The 5,815-nt window shown below is 35.3% G+C and overlaps 1 pseudogene across 1 annotated transcript; it reads right to left on the bottom strand.

Annotated features, from left to right (window-relative positions):
• Positions 1–2,006: 2,006 nt before the first annotated feature.
• On the bottom strand, positions 2,007–5,425 carry LOC103259158 (annotated as a pseudogene). The gene has a single exon (XR_002481901.1). The product of XR_002481901.1 is annotated as a cullin-4B pseudogene (transcript).
• Between the last annotated feature and the right edge of the window lie 390 nt (positions 5,426–5,815).

Genomic DNA, 5,815 nt, shown 5'->3' with positions numbered 1-5,815 from the left:
CATCCAAAAAATCAGGAAACAATTCTATTAATATCAACACCTCTTCGTTTTCCAAATGACAGTCACTGTAAAACCCCATAGAAAAAGTAGAAAGTTATTCTTGATATTGTAAACAACATCACTACTTGCTTTTCTACACTCACTGGTAGTGATAACCTGATTTTCCAAGTAATAACCTAATCACAGCAACAAAAACACCTAATAGAATGCTAGGCAGTTTTACATTTCCTTTTTTCCCCCCAGTTGTTTTACTGTGTATGGTCTTGTATACAGAACTCCGAGTTGCACTTGTCTTTTCCCTGATTTTACTACTCAAGAGAGCTTAGTTAAAGCAGTAGCTAATACTGCTGTTTCTCTAGGCATTTCCACCAAAGACATTAAGGAAAAGAACACATGACGTGTTCATGGGAACTACTAGTGGTCAGTTCTTGGGCATCCTGATGATGATGCTGGTTATTCCAACGTTTTCTAAATTTTATATTTCTTTTAGTGGGTTCAAGAATACCATGACTTGTATTACCAGGCTAACTAAAAAATGAATATCTCTTTAAATCAGACCACTTTACAGCAAAACGTGAACCTAAACCATCACCTATAATCAGTAGGATTCATATAATGTTGAACTGAACTGTCTACATTGCCTGAAATTTGATTTGCTTCGATTCTGATTGGTTCATTTTATAGAGGCTCCTATTAAGAAGTACACTTCAGTCTTTTTATATCATTCTCTTGATAGTCATCATAATAATATCCCCAGTAGACTGTATCCTCTCAAGTCATAAATATTTGTATGTGGCCATTCACACAGTTTTGAATGGTATCATTTTGACTAGATTAGCAATAACAAAGAATTTTTTTAAAAATAAAAGTTTTATTGGAGCAAAATAGAACCACCACATACACAGGGAAAAGAGCACAAAAATTCAACTGATACAGAACAACAACTGAAAGTCACAATTAGCCAATGTAGTTTGCAATTACTTTTCAATTTCTTAAACAGATCCCCTCAACTTGCTTTTAAGATAGAAACAAAGATCCGAGTATCACATGTCCTCACTCATATAATGAACCTTGAACATCCAATGTAATACTATAAGAAAATTACTGACAGTAGTGGGAAACTATGGGGGGAGGAGATGGGATTAACGGTAGCAAATATCTGTCTGGGGACAGGGAAACACCTCTTATCAACAGGGTGCCTGAATGAAACGTATTTGTATACCTAACCCTTAACTGTACCCTACAACATCATAATAAAGAATATTGATTAATTTAAAAAAAATAGTTACGAAAAAAAAAGAGTCTTGCTAATTTGTCAGCTTAAACAGCATCAAATTTTCAAAAAATTAAAAGCTTCAGGAGGGAACCTGCTTTCAAGATAACAAAGGTGACATCAAGAGTCTCCACCTAACCGGACCAACTCTTTCTAAAAATTGCTTAACAGTAACTACTGAGTCTTATGTAATAGTCTACAAATCTCAGAGACCATCAGGGATGAGTCAGAACACTGATGCAGATGGTCCGGTAGAGAGAGAGGGCAAACAAAAGAGCCACATTTTCTTGTCAGACGAACCCATGTAAGAAAACCAGGGAGAAGCTGGAAAAATATAGGCAATGGCAGCTCAAAAGGAAACAGGAATTCTAAATACCACATATATTTAGACACCAGTGTGTAAGCTGATGCAATTAGAAACAGGCAACTTTTAAAAAATACCTGACCACAGGTCTTGGAGATCTCAAGAAAACAATCAATAGTAGATACAAGAGCCAAAAGTCTCCTCACTTGAAGAATAGGATCTAGGTATTCTTCCTAATGACCCCAAAAGGCAAGGAAATATACTGCTGCAAAAGCAATAAAGTAGTTCTGATTTATAAAAACAACAAAATTTTCTGCTTCTCTTCCATAATCAGTTCCCTTTAAAGTTTCAAGGAACTATAAACAAGAAAGCAAAACAAAAAGGAAACAGACAAAAAAACCCACTGATGATAAAGAGAAGCCTTTTACTCACATTATCGATTTGAAAAACAATACTTTGCCATGTTCTAAGTATGAACAATCCTGGGATATTCCCCTGAAAAGCAGGTGTCCAGTGGCTAAGAGAACTTGGAACTTCAAGCAGTTTTGAAAGGAAGATCAGCATGAGACAGAATTTCAAATTCTCAAATAGGCAATGTGTGGGGAAAATGAGGGAGGACATTTATATCTAGAGTTTTAGGAAGTTAAAATGAAGATGATAGGGAAGGGTAATTTATCAACAAAGAGAAAAGTTGGGAGGTTTCCAAAAAAAAACTTTGGTAGAGAAAATAGGAATGCTAAATACTGGGAAGCCTGTAACCAATCTACAATCGGTCCAAGTTGAAGACAAACTGTCCATTGAAGGTCTAAAATATATTGAAAACTAGTTGATGAATTTTTGCTCCTGAAATGATTTACAAAACATGTTCATTTTGGTCTCTCTTGCAATTTTCTTACTGAATTCATTTTTAATATAAAGAGTTGGATTTTTCTCTACTATGTCCCTCTAGTACAATTGATCAGCAATTTTCTATTTCAGCTATTTTTGTAAGTACTTATTAATTAGCACAGTAAACTCAGGGCTAAGCCATATAAACACATCCCATACTCATAAATGAAAAATTATAGGATGCAAATATATAAGATATTGTGTAGGTAACTGTCCCCCTACTTGAAAACTTGTTTCTAAATAAGTTTCTTTAGAAATCACTTTCAGTGTAAAAGAACATTATCTAGTTAAATATCAATAGCTATGACAACTTATTTTTCTTTTCAAGGGAAATCACAAAACAGGTGAACAACCAAGTCAGGGGTGGTTTTTCTATTTGATAAATACATCCAGAACTCTGTACAGTAAATAAAGTTTGCATGCAGTTTAAGTACTTTAAATGACATTTTAAGCAAATAAACCTTTTGCTTCATAATTTATGGTGTATAAGAACCCCCCTTAATAGCGATAGGGACCTTTTCCCCAGTTCCAAAGAGGAATCATGAAGACCAGGTACTTTCTTAAGTGTTTTCTGCACATCATACTAAATAACATGCAAAGAGTTCAACAACATTCTTCTTAAAGGTAAGTATTACTCTTTAAAATGGGCATGTTAACCACTGAAAAAAGTCCACTCAACTATTTCCATTAATTACACTGCTTCATTTGGTCATCGGTAGTATAAAAGAAGTCAAATAATATAGGATCAACAGGTTAGTTTATCCACTGGCTACTGCATATGACACCAAATATTCCAAGGCCAACATTCTAAGCAATATAGTTGTACTGGTTTGGATTTTCTTTATCTCTTTCCATGTAGTCCCGGTCAATTAAGGATTCTATTCTCTTCTTAAGATCAGCAGGCTTTACTGGAAATTTCAACTGGTTGTATACTTCTGAAACAAGGAGATTATGGCTAAGTGTCTTTCTCATCTTCATAATTCGAACAATTGCAGCATCAATTTGATGCTGTCTGTCTTGAAATACTCTTTCTGTAGTGCTTGCTTGTTCCTCAACCGTTTCTTTCACCTGGATTTGATTAATCTTTATCCTGAAAAGTTTGTGCTTGAAATCATCATTACAAATGAACTTGTCACCATCTTCGATATCTTTGCCCCTTGGATTTTTTGCCAGAACTCTAGCTTTGCCACAGGCTAATGACTGCAGTGTTCTCCTTAATTCTCCATCCTCTATTCCTGTAGCCTGTTTGATCTCTTCTAAGCTGAACTCCTCTCCCTCATTAAACATTAGTAGCACCAGGGTTTGAAAAAGAGAGACCTGGAGTTCTTTTTTACCTTCTTTAAATTCTGCTTTTAGCACACAGTGTCCTAGGGTAGACTGCCACTGAAGTTTCCTGCCACTATGCTTACCTAGGTAAAATGTCTTGAAAATCTCTTGGAGTTTTACCATCTCTGGTAGTAAATGGACTTCCATAGGCACATATGTTGGCCAATAACCCATTGTCAGGATATTCACAGTTAATTCAATATTCCCAAGTACGTTCTGATTCTGCATATACTGTTTGAATTGAATCATAATGTCTTTAGAAAGTTCCATAACTTTAAACATTCCTTCTAGTTTGTTGGTGAAAGCAGCTCCACATTCATGCTTAAGTTTGGACAGCATTGATTTTTCAGCATCTACAGATGCACTCTTCCCAACTAACAGGCGCTTGGCTAAATCTTTCTTATAGAAGGCCTCAAAAAATCCTTGCCATAGATAAATCTAAATATGATCATAGTTTTATCCAACATTTTCTCAAGTTCTTCATCTGTAGCTTCTTTGTTGCCGGCATGAAGCTTTGAATCTACATACTTAGCTATAAGTTCAGCAGGCTTATTTGGTCTCTTGTTAATGAATGTTTCAAATGCTTCTTTCATGGCGTTGATAAATTTTTCATTCTTCAGAAAGCAGATATCAATTATATGGTCAACTTTATCTTTAAAGTCCAGCAATTCTTGAACCATAGTTTTATCTTTTTCAGGATTAATTACAATCGTGCTGCCAAATGCCTTGATGTATTCAATCCACTGCTGTAAGAGAGCCTGAACTCCACCTCGAACTCTACTGAAGAGTTGATACAGGAGAGACAAATCTTGAATTCGGTTTTCATCAAGGAGGTTATTTAAACTTTTCCAAAGAATTGCTGTTAAGTGTTCACCTAAAAACTGTTTTTCAAAAGTAGCAATTAATGACTTCTGGGTGGTCTGATCTAAGTAAGTAATAAGTCTGTCTGCTTCTTCTTCTAGATGTTTGTTAACATGATGAAGGTATTCAGGAACCTCTCTTTCTTGCATTAATTTTTGGCCTTCAGCTGCATAGAGCCGGTTAGTTTCTTCCAAAAATCATTGCTCAAAAGAATCTTGATAAATTTGCAAATCAGAGAGCATACTTAAAAGGCTTCAGAGCAAACTTCTATCAATTGCTTCACCATTCCTTTCCCTCTCAATCAAGAGAAGAATGCCATCAATTGTCTTATTCTGGACTCTTTGATCACTTATAATATGAGCCCTAAATAACTCCAGTCCCATGTCCCAAATGGATGGTAGCATTGAATTCTGAAGAACATAAGTTCTATCCAAAAACAAAAAAATGCTCCTGATAATGATCATTTGTCTGCAATGGTTTTGCCAGCATCTATCGATCTTCTTTAGAAAAAGAACACTATCCAATGAATCCTCTCTGAATTGAGGAATCTATGCTTTGATGTGATATTCACAAATCTGTCTCAGCTATTTGTACAAGTTTGCAGAAATCTTGTAAGAACAAAGATTTTCTACAGCCAGGTACAGTTCTTCTAAGTTGTACTTAATCGAAGTACTATTCTGAATAGCTTCCACTGCTTCTTTCAGTTTTTGCCATGTTTCATCTGTGTAGTTTTCTGGTAATTTAGGCTTATCTGTAAAATCCAGATCAATCATACCAATTGTCAATGTTATATGGAATAACAGATTAAATACAATAGGTTGAGAAAGATCTCAAAATACTGAGCAGAAACACCTGGTGTATGCTTCAGTCCAAGGATACTAACCACCCCCGGAAAATGAACCCTCCACAAAAAAAAAAAAAAAGCACAAAGAATTATTTAACTAACATAATACCGTGACTTATGAATTCCATACTGAGACTAAATAAGTTTATGTACAATGGTGACAGAGAGTGACATCAATGCCTGAGGTTTGGGACAATCTCTCAAAATTGATGGGTTGACCAAAAGGGAAGAAATGATGAACTAAAGTTGGCCTGATAATGCCTCTGTATTCAAGTCCTTACATAAAAAACTGCAACCTAACAAGTATGTAAACTAGCCG

The sequence above is a fragment of the Carlito syrichta genome, unplaced genomic scaffold (assembly GCF_000164805.1).
Source record: "Carlito syrichta isolate Samal-C Ts95f unplaced genomic scaffold, Tarsius_syrichta-2.0.1 Scaffold302542, whole genome shotgun sequence".
NCBI lineage: Eukaryota > Metazoa > Chordata > Mammalia > Primates > Tarsiidae > Carlito > Carlito syrichta.
This window is presented reverse-complemented; position numbering and strand designations above follow the sequence as displayed.